The sequence below is a fragment of the Dasypus novemcinctus genome, chromosome 4 (assembly GCF_030445035.2).
Source record: "Dasypus novemcinctus isolate mDasNov1 chromosome 4, mDasNov1.1.hap2, whole genome shotgun sequence".
In the NCBI taxonomy this organism is placed as follows: domain Eukaryota; kingdom Metazoa; phylum Chordata; class Mammalia; order Cingulata; family Dasypodidae; genus Dasypus; species Dasypus novemcinctus.
The window spans coordinates 27477112-27492049 of NC_080676.1; the positions used below are offsets into that span (position 1 = coordinate 27477112).

Consider the following 14938-nt stretch of genomic DNA (forward strand, 5'->3'; position numbering starts at 1 on the left):
TTACATAAAATTGAGAATTGCTTATCCATGTAAAAATGTTCTTGCTGGTTTTATAGGGTGCTGATGGAACGTATGGAGGAGGGTTTAATCCCTCAGTCCTTGACCCCTGTACTGTTTTAGTTTTATGCTTTATCTTTTAAAAAAATGTATGTAAGATTTGCATTCTCTTCCTTAACATGGCTGTATTGGTTTTAATGGAAAATAATTTCTTAAATTATTTATCAGTAAATTAATTAACTTTTTTTCCCTCCAAATCGCTGAACAGATCGACAGGCCAAAATGACTGCCATTTTTAAGTGCCCCGGGCACGCTGCCAGTGACCTCCTGCTTAAGATGCAGAGGAGAGAGGTTCCATTACACTGTAAATGGATGGAAAGTTATTAGGCTAACCAAATTAAATAGTTCAACTGTCCTCCTGAGGCTTTCCTATTATGTAAATGACTGGTATACTCTGCAGTAGGGTGGCCAGGACTGCACTCTTAAAAGGTTGCTTTCCTAAGAGGGATTTAATGTCCTTTCTAGCCTTGCATGTGCACAGCCATCTTACGTGTTTGTCCTCTGGTGAGCTGCCATTGTATTTCCTTTCCTCTGCCCACACACCTAGCTGTTACTTATGGAAATGGTTCTTAACATAACCAAGAGCTGAGGCATGTATGCACTGTTTCCACAGCTTTTAATGGATCCAAAATAGTGGTCAGAAGGCTACCCAGAGAGTTTCCCAAAGGTCCTGCTCCCCTGGGCTATATTTCTTAGCAGAAGGGAGACGTGTGCTAGACTCTAAGCTCACTGAGGGCAGGGGCAGATCTACTTTGTTCACAGTTGTATCCCAGAGCCTAGCCTAGCATCCAGGTGCCATCAGGATGGATTAACATCATTGGTTGGCAGGCCACATGCAAAATTCTAAAGTTTTTCAACAAACTATTTGAAAGATATTATGGAAATGCAAAGGAGATTCTTTTAGAGAACATTTGCGCTCACTGCAATAAGGCAAGGGATTTTGTCCATTGCATTGGCTGCTGTAATCCTAACACCTAAAAGTACCTGTCACATAAGCAAGCATTAAATAAGTATTTGTAGAATAATAAAAGGCATAAACTGCGACTAGAAATGAATGCTTTTCAGTTTGCTTTATTAAGACTATTACGGTTCATGTTCTGGGAATGGAAATTGTGGAGGCGCAACGTGCTGAATACGCATTTTGAGTGACTAACATTCAATGCCATGTTCTAGGCATTCCATTCAGCACTGTATATACAGGAATGCTGTTTTAGCAAAAGTGATTTAGAATGTGTTTAATTGAAAAAAGAGACTTTTAAAAAACTATGTTCCCCAAGATAAAGACTGAAGAAGCACCTGGGAGTTTTGTGGGTTTCAAAGGATGAAATCCATATTAAAATTTATGGGGAAAAAAGCAGATGTTCATAAATATCAGTTTCAAAACTGTGAAGTCTCTGAAGCCTGCGCTTGGCCATTGGCATGCAGATCACTTCTCTATTTCCCACACAATTAAGGATCAATTTTTCATTCACCACAAACCCTACTGGCAAACGAAGTACTTAAATTAATACTTGAGGCTACCTCTATTTTTCCTGTTCTGAGACCAGAAACATCCCAGGTTGTTGCCCATAATCCACATTTGTCTTGGCAAAAAGTTACTTAAAAAGTTGAAGACAGATGGTAAGTTACATCCCAGTGCTCAAATTCTGAAGCTGAAAGCAGCTTATCTCTTCCGAGGATTTAGATGTTGTGCGAAGGGAACTGAGTAAAGAAGATAGCCAAATGCATCACAAAACAAGCAAACACAAACCAACAACAAGTGATACCTCAATTTTTAGAAATGTGACCTCTTCTATGTGCTTGAGATAATTATTCATCTCTCTTCCTTGTCTTCTTTCCTCTACCTTCCTGGGTCCTGTAGGTTCCCCAGGGCTTGCCCAAGAATTGCATTGTGGTTTCTAATTTTTTTTTTAAGACAAGGGAATTAAAACTGATTTGTTTAGAGAATTACAAACTACTATTAAGACAACTAGACAACAGAAGAGTCACAAAAACCAGTCACATCTTCTAAGTAGAGTCACTCCCTGAGTATATTGATTTCAAGTGGATTGTGGCAGACAGACCTAGTGTGACTGTTTGCATTTGGTGAATCCCCAAAATCAAAAGATTATGTTTTAAACTAATCCTTTCCTGTGGCTGTGAGACCCATTTGACTGGATTACATCAGTGGGGTGTGATTCATGTTGAGCCTCTGCCCTCTTGCTCAGTCGATGTAAACGGAGATACAGAGAGACAGACAGACACAGGGAAAGGGAGCTGCCATGTTTGATTCTGCCATGTGAGAGAGAGGACTGCAGGAAAACAGAAGCCCCCAAGAGGCTTAAAGAGCTGAGGCCCAGAAAGAGGCAAGCCCTATGCCTGATTGCTCACAGGAGCTCCAAGAGATGGTAGATTCTGGAGGGGAAGGCAGAGACCTCCACAGAAATTGGTGGCCATCTTGCTTCACCACATGGCATCAACAGTAGCTGACTTAGATGAGAGCTTGAGTTGGACTTTTCATGGCCTTGAAACTGTAAGCTTTTACCAAAATAAATACCCTTTCTAAAAGCCAACACATTTCTGGTACTTTCCATCGGCACCCCTTTAGCAAACAAACACCTAGGATGACCTGCCAATAATTCTTGTCTCCTGGTGTTCACTCCTTGAGTGCACGAGGGATCTGTGACTTGCTCCTAACCAAGAATGTGGCAAAGGCAATGGGATGCCAATCCTATGATCATGATAACAGTTTATACACACACACAGGACTCCATTTGCTAGCAGATGCTTAGAGATGCTATCCTGCTGGCCTTGAAGAAGCGAATTGTCATATTGGGAACTGCCTGTAAAGAGGGCGGCCCTCAGCCAATAGCCAGTAAAAATCCCAGCCCTCAGTTGTACAACTGCAAAGAAATGATTTCTGTCAACGACCGGAGTGAACTTGGAAGTAGATTCTTCCCAGTTGAGTCTCCAAATGAGAATATGGGGGTGTATTGTTTTAAGTTGCTAATCTTGTGGTAATTTGTTATGCAGCATTGAAAACAAACACAGAGATTGTGCCAGGAAGAGGAAGAGGAAGGGAAGGTGTACCTTGTTGGCTAATTCTCAGAGAAAATGGTAATTCTACTTAGAGGAATTATATGCCAAATCTCTTCAAATCACACACTTCAAATCAGGCCTTAACATAACACTAAGAATATTGAAGTTCAAATGCTATCTGTTAACGTTAAGGGATATGTAATCTTAGTAAGCAGGCACAAAGAAGAGTTTTCCTGACAAGCATCATCTGATTCAAAATGGATAAAAGCCACTGGAAGGAAAATGACCTTAATAAACATTTGATTAAATGAGTGTTTATCCAGTTTTAGAAAAAAAAATCATTAATAGGAGTAGGAATTTGGAAAACTATATAAAAGTCTCCTGCAAAGCCTCTTGGGGAAAAATAAGCGAGGCAACATGGAAAGATGAGAGGATATTTGCAACATTATTTTGCTGACAAATGACAGCATGAGTCAATGTGACAGAGTCTGTGAAAGTGCAAAGCAGCCTCTGGATCTTATAACGTGGACTATGTACTCTGAAGGAATACTGTGAAGCAATTTTCCAGAAATCAGTGAAAGCATACATCTGGAAGAACTTTGAGTTCTGGCACATTTAAATTCTGTTCTGAAGCTATTTGTGCACTGATACAAAACACAGGATTGCCTCATGGGCTGTGTGTGCCTATGGTAATCGAAATCGAATCATCTCTAGGCACATATTTCAAGTATGTTTTAAGAAACATAAATGAGAGTTGTATTTTTTTTAAAACAAATCAGAATATTTTCACATAAGGGTAAAGATTTATGTCTTCACAGTTATTTCTAGTGCACACACTCTAGCTGTATGGAGTCCAGGGTGTGAAATAAACTTCTCGAGGGAAGAAAATGAACAATTCATTTTTATATTGTTCCACGTGGTGGAGGCTTAGTGTCTTGTAAGAATCGCTGTATGTTGAATGAATAAACTATTCAAAGAGACTTTAAAGAATACCTATGCTGTAATTTAATTTTTTTGACTTACAACTTCAGAAAAATTTTACAATTGAATTCAATTCCTGACACCTTCTATGCATGAGGAACGTGGGATAAACATATGAAAGAGACAGTCCTTGTATCCCAGGAAAGTGAGACGGTAACTCATTGGGCCCAAAGTATTCCTCACAGAGGAAAACTGGAATTCACCTCATATGACTGTGGTTGTTATTAAGCAGCTTCTGGCGTATATTTTGGCCCTCAACTCTAATGGAACTCCTTAGCAAAGATTGACTTCTGTATTATCTATAAACACTAAGAATTTGCCCATAATAGTTGTTTAGTGATTAAAATTTTTTTTAAATTACTGAGACACATAAATCTTATCTATAATTTATAGCAACAGTAACATTTAGGTTTTCAATTTTCAAATATGTTCACCTATGATCATTAAGTCTTTCCAGAACATATTTATTTTTAAAAAATATACTTGAATTTCCATGATAATTATTGGGGTTCATTTAATAAAGTTTCAGGAACAAATGCTAAGAATTGAAGAAGGATGTTTGTTTGAATCCATCAATATAGTCTGTTGACTGCTTCCTTTCATGACCTTCAATTTTTCCAGATCACTAGTTCTTAGGAGGGGTTGGCATCAGGACCTACAAGTCCCAGCCGTGGAAGCCTAATCTGGTAAATCTACGGTGGGGCCTGGGCACCGGCATTTTTAAACAAGCTCCCCAGGTGATTCTGATGGGCACTGACTCGGGGCCAATACAGAAGCTAACCCTACACCCTTGGGAGCAGATATGGGGACACAAGTAATCTGTGTCCATGAGTTGGTATTTGAGGAATTTACCAATTACATCCCCCTGTGCATATGCTCATACTTTCACACTCATTTAGGTACACATAACAAAATAGGTAGTCTGGTCCCAAGAGCAAAAATTCCCTTCTTGAACATCAGAGAAAAGTTATTATACACATTGCACAAAGCAGAAGGAAGAGATGAAGCTGGAAAATTGAATTTGTTGGGCCTAATTTGAAACTTGGCAGAAGGCTGGGGTGTGTGCAGATGGAGATGGGACCGACCTGAAGCAGAGGCAGCTGAGAGTGCTGACAGGGAAGGACTCGTTGTACAGTGTGTTTCGACATTCAGTATGGATGTCACACAGGGCTCTGTTCCATTGTCTCTCATTTCCGATTCCAAATTAGGTATATCTGACTATATGAGGTCGGTGTAGCAAACTTCCTATCACTCCCCATCACCAAGGAGACTTGACTCTCTTCTTTGCTTTGGGTCTCATTGTGTTAGGAAGAACTGAATTCCCTTTCCACAAGTGAGTGGCAACTCTGACTTTGGATCTGGCTCCAAGTGGCTGGAACAAAGCACTCGTGTTTGGCTCATTCAGACAGCATCATTCATTTTAAGAACTAATAAATACGACAAAAGATTTGATCGTGTTCAAAAAGTCAACTTTTCACACTCCTCTAAGAATAATGAAAAAGTAGTTTGATGACAGTAGGTTGGCAGTAAACATGGCAAAAGTGTAAGTAAAGCTAATATAAGCATGTGGATTGAGTAGAAATAAAACTGATAAGTTGAGTGAAGTTAAGCCTAATACATGTAAACCCATGATTCATTTCTCTACAAATCCAATTCCTTCTAAAATTCGGCCCATTAAAACCAGCAAAATATTTTCATCAGAGCTGAAAAAAGGGTGAAAGCCTACCAATGTTCAGAGTGTTAAGAAAATTTTGATATTTCTATATTCGTGACAGCACCGAAGTATAATCTCCAGAACTGCTGACAATGAAAGCTAGTATTTATGTGTTCTCCTTTCATACTGGAAAGTGAAAAATTGTAGTGATTTTTTCCCTCTTCTCATTGACAGTTGCCAACTGCATTCATTTATTTATTCATTCATTTAACAAATAAGTATTGCATATCTACTGTGTGGTATTAGACTGCAGAGAGTGCTGGTATGGAATGAATTCATTGGTGGGCCTTTCATTTTATTTTGTTTGGAAGTCAGGTGATGAGATACTCACTCCCCAGCTATTCAGGCTATTGTTTGGTGCAAGATACTTCTCTTGTTCTTATATCCCCCCCTTTAATTCTTGATCCCACTCTCATTCCCAGACTGCTCCTCCCATCTCCCCTTTATATAATAACTCACTCTTTTGGGTCTGACATATGTCTTTGAACAGATATGTATTTTTGAATAATTTGTAGGAATGCTTAATGTATTTTTCATTTTCACAAAGGATGTTATACCACAGACCTCATTCTGTTTCTTGCTTGTTTCACTCAATATCTCTGCATGGTATCACATGTGTACTTAGTTTGTTGCCGCTTCTGCGGCAAGGTGATTTCATAGTGTGCATCTGTCCCATGCTATCTAACCATTCTCCTGGTGATGGACATCAAGGGTGCCTCCACACGATCACTTACAAAGCTGTGCAACAATGAATATCTTCCTACACGTCCCCCTTGAATGTGCGCACGAATTCCTCTGAGAAAATCACTCAGGTGTGGGATGCGGGGTCGTAAGGGTATGTGTAGGACTGTAGAGAAAATATTTGTGTTTCAGCAGTTAGGGCTTCCTAAGCAAATTTTACTAAAATTTGGGACTTGGGCTAAGAGAACAAGCTTCAGGAGTTAATTTATGAGTAATTGGAAAGTGAGAGACCATCTGGAGAGATTTACCTCCCAGGAGGTATGTGTTTACATTTCAAGGTGGAATGAGAGACAGGACCTCAGCGACATCCCAGGATTGTCAAGCTGGAGCCATGAGTCTTATCTTCCCCAGGGAGAGATTTATTTACATTCCAAAAGGGAAGTATAAGAATCTAGAATCCCTTCCAAAGAGCAAAGATTTTTCTCTTCTCCTTCCAGGGGTGATAGCTGCCTTCCCCTATATAAATAGCCAGATTGGCCTTTTTGGGTTCCTTGCCTTCAGTCTAGACCTCATTCCGGGTAGGATGACTTATGGTTCTCATCATTTTGCCCTGGGGCTAAAAACTGAGGCAAAGGGGAACAGGTGCAGTTATTTGCTGTTAATAAATAACAATCTGCTCTGCTCCAGAAACCTTGTATTTGCATTAGATGTTAAAACCTAACAATAGCTGGAGGTGCAGTTAATGTTGGGGTTTAAGATATATTTAGGGGATTTGAATCTCTGGACTGACAATGTGATAGCCAGATCCTGAGCCTCAACAGACTCCAGCACCTACAATCTGATTTATTGGACTTACCACACTCAGCTAAGATGGAGGTGAAGAAGGACAACCACCACACCATGGAGCCTAGAGTGATTACAACTGAAAATGGGAGGATTGCATCCAGCATCCAGGTGGAATCTGAGCCTCCTCTTGACATAAAGGTGCAATGGACACAACCAATCCAGTGTCCACATAGAAGAGGTGGCATTGGATTGGGAAAAGTGGACATAATGGACAAAGGGTATGGGGAAAGGCAGGAAGAGATGAGAGGTGGAGGCGTCTTTGGGACATGGAGCTGCCCTGGATGGTGCTTCAGAGGTAATCACCGGACATTGTAAATCCTCACAGGGCCTACATGATGGAATAGAGGAGAGTATGGGCCATGATGTGAACCAATGTATATGAGGTGCAGAGGTGCCCAAAGATGTACTTACCAAATCCAATGGATGTGTCATGATGATGGGAACGAGTGTTGCTGGGGGGGGAGAGGGGGGGTGGGGGGGTGGGGTTGAATGGGACCTCACATATATATTTTTAATGTAATATTATTACAAAGTCAATAAAAAATAAAAAAATTAAAAAAAAACAACAACAACAAAAAAAACCTAACAATATGCATATGCTTAACTTCACCAGGTTCTGCCAAATTGCTTTCCAGCATGACTGCCCAAGCCTATAGCAGAGCATGAGGACGTCCCTGTTTCCATATCACAGTGGAAGACCTTTTTAGGGTCTGAATTCTCTGGAACAAATACTATCTAATGACCCTTTTTCATGTTTGAAATAGGCCATGCTTTTTTGGTGACCATTGACATATTGGTCTGAAAAACATCAGGGGCTTGCAAGGGTCTCCAAAGACTCTACAAACCTTGGGAACTGTCAACCATATGTCGGTGCAAGGCATTATCATATTCTCCACCGTCCTCATCTTTTCCTGGTGAGCAACAGCCTGGGTTCTGGGAATCAGATCACCTTTTTTAGGGACAATTATTTAGTACAATGGCACATGTTGACATCTGGCATTAGTACTTGTACCAATTACTGAGGAGGCATACAACTAACTACCATAGACTTAGGACGGGGGCATTGATTCTGCAGATCCAGGAATTTCAAATGTTTCCATTTAGTCATTCAACAGATAGAGCACAGTGCTAGTGACCACGGCAGAGATGGTAAGTAAGTTGAACTGCTTGCTAGTAGAGGAATGGATGTAATAAACTATAGTCTATTTTATGTGATGGGAAATGTTATAGATGCTAAAATAAAAGCACTCACTCTACATGTATGAACATGAATATAGTTGAAAAAAGAATAAGTGCAGAAAGCATATTGCCAAAGATATGTGCAATAGGATAAAATTTATGAAAATTTTAAAACAGTAGTACAAAAACATCCATGGAAATAATACACACTAACCTAGAGAGAGTGTTTGCAACCGTTGCTTTTTCCTTTTAAAAAGGGAGCTATTTGAAGGGAAATGGAAGAAATATAAATATCCCTTATATTTTATGGTGGGGACCATATTTCCATAGCCTTGTGAATTTATGAGCTATTTCATAATTCAATAAAGAAGTGAGGCCGAGAACATAGCTCAGTGAAGTGGTGAGACTAGCAGGGGTTAGAATCTGCAAAGGAGAAAGCTTCTGCCCTTGAGTACCTGTGGTATCCCTCCAGGTGCCTGCAGAGGACTCTCCTTATTTTCCCTGTGTGAGCTGACCTTGGTGGTATAAGTGATTACAGGATTATCTCTTCCTCCTAATCTTTGCACTTATTCTTGTCAAAGGGCCCTATATTAAAGCTTCTTTTAATCTAGTTCTTCAAACCATGAGACAAAGAGATAAGTAAGAAAATACAACCTGTTTGAAAATATGTTCTATTGTTTTGTTTTGGAAAACAAAACCAAACAAACCGACAGCATGCCAACCTAAGGGAGTGTCACAGAACGTGTTAAATGACAGAGGTGATGCTTAGAAATAAGGGTTTTCCCTGTGAGTGGTACAGTATAAAGAGACAGATCCAGAGGACCTAAACTTAAGCCTGCCTCCATCACCCCCAGACGTTCCTAGGAAAATGTACTTAATTCTTTACTGCTTCTCAATGTGTAGAGTGACCGTTGCCACATGTTAATTCATGGCTAATGACACTGCCTTGTAAACTATAGAGAAATAATAAAGAATGCTAATAATGATGATGATAATGGTTTAAATAAAGCAAGATAAGAAGCTTCTTTTTGTGTATGCAAAATTGTGTCTTTGTCTCTGAGCCAGATAAATATATATAAATCTTTCTGAAACAATGACTTGTTTAAGAAACACTGACATTAGACACCTAGTAAACATACTTAATTTTCTAAAAGCAAGTAACATACTTATCTGTCTGTTTTTGTTAGTTTGTTGTCAAACCTAGGAGTATTGGCTGTAATGAGATGCAAACATAGACAGATGTAATACAACGTGAATATTCAACAGGGGAGTAATGACAGGCACATGTTTGATGGGGCCATAATGAGATGTACAAATAGAAGTGCACATAGAAATGTGCAGGGGTAATGGTGTAATGAGATGCATAAATGGATGGGTGCTATGATAAAGGCATTTGGGGGGGTGTAATGTGATTTATAAATGGAAGCATTAAATGAGGAGGGTGGAAAGGGCAGTTGTGATAAGAAGCAACAAGAATGCAGTGCTATGCATGAGTGGAGGAGTTAATGATATGTGTTTGGTGAGGATGTAATGAGGTAAACATGGATGGAATAATGAGGTTCACAGATGGAAGGGTGGAATAAGCTGCATAGAAAGGAGGGAATAATGACAAGCATGAAAGGAAGGATTTAATAACCAAGAATAAAGATATGGGCATAAGAAGATGTGAGGACTGAAAGGAGGAGCAGAAAAAAGGACATTGGTGAAAGGATGGGAAATAACAAGGTGGGCAAACGGAGCACTCTAATGAGGTACTGGGATGAAAAGATGCAATGTGGTGTGCCTGCTTAGGGGATAATTAGACACACACACGGGAGGATAATGAGGTGCTGGGGCTCTAGCAGACAAAGACCATAGCCTCCAGTTCTTTCTAAGGAGGTGAAAAATGGGAATACTTCATAGCAGAGCCACAAAGATATCTAAAATGTTATAAATCCAGAAAAGAAAAGACTGAACAGTTGATTCAATCACAGCCTTGAAGTTTATGAAATGACGTAGTTTCAGAGTTGCTGTTTATGGGGCACTTGCTTCTGTGCAATGCTAGGTACTGTGCTAGGTGTTTAACACCATCTCCTTTCACCCTCCTAGCAACCCGATGAGAGAGGCGGAGTTGCTTGTAGTTTGTAGATGAGAAACTCGAGGTTCAACGAGTTAACCAACTTTCCCAGGATTCCCAAGGATCATGTCAGTGGTAGAGATGTGACTTAAGCCCAGTCAGTTGGACTCCAGCTGCCTTTTCCTCTGTTCTGGTATTTATCTAATGGTACTGTAGTCTGTGAGACCTCCTGCTCAGAATCACCAGGATCTCTTGCTAAAGATGCACATTTCCATATCCATCCCAGCGAGGGCCATGTGTGAGCTCTGAAGAGGCCCCAGGAGCTTGTATATTGACAAGCTCCCCAGGGACGCTTGTATGAACTAAGGTCTGGGAACTACTGGGCTAAACCAGTGATAAAATTGGTGCTCTGATGAAAGAACACAAAGAAAGGCACTTACATGCAGCATGAGGCATTTGGGTTGGCTACAAGAAGTGTCTATTGGCACAAAGAATTATCAGACCCTGAAATAAGGCATGAAATGATTCTGTGGACTGTTATTTAGCAGAAGACTTAAAAAAAAAAAGTTCCTTTGCCTTCAGACTGGCCTTAAGTAGAAACACAAAATTGTATTTAAAGTAGTGTAAAAATGCAAAAATGTATTGCAAATAATTAGACTTTGGGAACTACATTTTTACTGAATTTTAAAAAATGGAGATTGCTCCATATTGCTGTAATCCCTAAGGGGAAGATTGTCACATGCCCCTAGAAGCAAAAATTTGCCAATCCACAGGAAATTTTCAGGATTCTAGAAATAAAAGCAAATAGTGCCACTGTTCTTTCTTGCCTATCTAGTATTAAGATATCTAAATTGCTATTATTATTTTAGATTAAAATCCAGAACTTATACTTTGAAATGAATATTTGCCAATATTTACAAATGGACAACTACACACATTTTTGTGACCCAGCCTTTGCTCAAAACCTTGTTTGAAGTCTCTTTAGGAAGTGCTTTCCGAATATATTTGCAAACCACTTAAGAAAACTTTCATGACTTTAGTGAAACACTGCTTTTAACTTAGAAACTTATTACTCAGTTTGAGCAGTCCCCTTCATCCACAGACCTGGAGCCAATGAAATTTTTGGCTATTCATGAAAATAAAGCTCATTCTCAAAAGATGAGACCTTTGTCATGAGTGGGAATACAGAATCACAAAACATTGACCAAGTAGTAGCTAGTCTGCCTTGGCTGCGGTAGGTCCTGGGGCAGACACACCTAAATAGGAAGCCGTGATTCCACGCCTGCGGCAGGTACAGACATATTGCAAACTATTCTGTAGGACAGCGCCTGCTCTATTGTCAGGCATGAAGGGGTCTGGGATGGCTGTGGGGGTCATTCACTTTGTTTGAAGGGATGCTATAAGAAACACACTAGCTACCGTTTATTGAGTTCTTACTATGTGCCAGGCATGGTCACAAGGATATTAGATCTATTATCTCTTTTAAAGCTCCTAATAGCTCTGTGACATGGGTACTATTATTTTCTGCACTTTGCAGGGAAAGAAGATAAGGTAGAGAAGAGTTAAATAAGAGAGCTGGTGAACAAGTGGTGGAGCCAGGATTTTTAACTCTAGACAATTTAACTCTAGATTCTGAGTGTCTAATTCCTACATTTTAAGAGTGCTTGAAAATAGGTGCTGTTTATTCTAGTTGTTTAGTGCCCAGCATTTGTAGGCATTCACACTATAGCCACAAGAGCAGCAAGGGAAAAAGAAAAAGGTTTCACCCATGCACTGATATTTAGGAAAAGAACCTAAACCACTGTTGAATTAGAAGAAACATTTCAGAGGAACTGCATACCTCTATCCCACCAGGAATAGAGTTATTTTGTTAACTATTTTCTGAAGCTTTTTTTTTTTTTTTTTAATTTCCTTGACTGATGCAGAACATCTGGCTGACTGTGCAGGAATGTTCACAACAGTAGTAAAATTGACATGCTTCATTATAGGACAGTCAGGCTTGTGGAACATGAATGAAATACAATATATATGATAGACCAAGATTTAAACTAAATTGAGAAAACATTTCTATGCCCATTTTAACTTTAAAATAGCATACTACAAAAATAGAAGTGCAGTATATGTAAACAATGGTTGGGAAGATATCAAAGACTGTTTTAATTAGCCAAGTGTAAGGATAATAATTTTCTAAGAGGGTCAGAGGATTCGAAAACAAATACTATAAAACAACAGACCAGTGTATAACAATGAAAAGAAATCTGGTTTTTGAACTGCGAATGGAGCTGTCACTTAATCAGGTTCAACATGCTTACAAAACAATAGGCAACCATATAATATAATGGGTTGTGTATACAGAACTGTTTAAGTGAGAGGCTCTGATTTATAGCCATTAAGGGAAAGAAATGAATCCAAATGAAGCTAGAGACGGTATCTAGGGAGACAACGTTTAGAGTTTGGCTGGACTTCCAAACTCAGTGGTCCTAAGGCATCGATAAAAGTCATGCTTGTAAAAGTCTCCAGAGAACTTGTCAGTTCTCTCAAGGACTTTTCACCTTTGAATCCTTTCTCTTAAGTTGATCCCTGATAAACTATAACGTGGCTGTGGGGATAGAGTGTGAGCCCACTGATACTACATAAACCTTGAATAAAATTAATCTTGTGCTAAGGCTAAAACTCTCCTGGTGCTACCTAGCAATCTAAATCTTACCCAGGGAGCATGGAATGAACACAGCTGTGGTCACTGTTAGCCTTATCTTGCCCCATGGCCATTGTCTGTCTCCTTAACCTTGGCCAGCTGTATGATGGATGTGCTTATGCTGATGTTTCCAAGAGGAATAATAGAGAATGCGTTGGGAGCTAGGAGGAGAACCAGAGGGGGCTTGTCAAGAGAAACTCAGCACAAATCCATCATCTTTTCACTCAGAAAATAATTTTGAGTTTTGGGGGCTCTGAAGACCATCTTTCAATTGGTTTTCTCATGTGTAGACTCTTCTTCAGTATTTTAAATCTTTTCTTTTGATCTTCATTCTTACCCTTATCTTCCTTCTCTAACAAACACAGATCTCCCCTATCTTGAAACCTTTCAACATTTCATTACCACTCAACCAAAAGACAAAAACCCAAGCCTCGGTGAGCGTCATTTTTGCACTGGGATAGCTGATCAGGGCTGGAGAAAATCATATCTCTGTTTTACTTTAAATCCATGCTTTCAGATCCCAAGTGGACACTTCTCATTGCCTGAGAGCCCTGGTATATTTTTCTCTGAGTCTTATATTCCATACTTTCTATTTCCTCAGACCCCCTGCCTTCTTCCCCCTTCCCCACTCTCAGCTGATGGCCTTTCTTCTTAGTTCAGTGAAAAAGTTGAAAATCCATAAAAAGAACTCACTCATCTTTCCACTGTCACATCTCCTAATTGATCTGAGCTTGTATGCAATCGCTCTTCCTCTCACCTGCATCATCAGTCTCTCTCACACTATTGCATTAGCCCAACAACTTACACACATGCCCTGGTGGTTTCCATCTTAAACATCTTCATACGCCCTCTGCTTACCAACCCATTCAGCACCAAACTTCTTGAAACATCTTTACATATGCTATTATTTCCTTTCTCATTCCTTCCCTTTCTTTCCTCAACCCACTCCAGCCTGAATCTTGCCCCTAGAATTTCATTTAAACTGCTCTTCACAAGGGGCTAATGGGACACACACTTTTCTGTACTCATCCACTTGACCTGGGAATTGCATTCCATACAACTCTCTTCCTCTCCTTGGACACTGTCTTGATTTCTATGACTCTACATGTACTTTCTTGGTTTCCTCTGTCTCTCAACCACTCTCTAGATTCCTTCCTGAATTGGGTCCCTTTCCTCTTTCTAGATTGCTCTACTCTTCACATGACTTTCATAATCTATGTGCCAATGATGTCTTCATTTATATTTCTGATCTAAACCTCTTCACATTTGGATATCCAACTTTCCACTGGACAATTCCACTGGGACATCTCATAGGCACCTTAAAATTAAGGTATCCAAAAGTTTTGTTTCCCATTCCTTTCTTCCGCCTAGTTGGCCATCCCCAAAACTAGTTTTCTCCATCGTCCCCACTTTAATAAGTGATAATTCCATTCCAGAAAACTGCCATCACTCTCGATTCCTCTTTCCCTCGTACCTATACCTCACCCTTTAGCTAGTTATATCATTTTTACCTCCAAATTTATATTGAATATGTCCACTTAATTCAGCAGTAATCTCCTAACTGATCTCCATGATTCTGCTTTTGTCCCCTCTGATGTAGTCCCCGTACAGCAAAGAGTGATCTCCCCCAAAACATAAACTGGATAATGTCCCCTGCTCAAAACTCTTCAATAAAATCTAAGCTTCTTGCTCTGACCTACAAAGCCAGGAG

General features: G+C 39.7%; 1 protein-coding gene across 8 annotated transcripts in view; it reads right to left on the reverse strand.

Annotated features, from left to right (window-relative positions):
• VEPH1 (ventricular zone expressed PH domain containing 1) overlaps positions 1–14938 on the reverse strand; it is a 268821-nt gene that overhangs the window by 44740 nt on the left and 209143 nt on the right. The gene's annotated exons all lie outside the window — the stretch shown is intronic.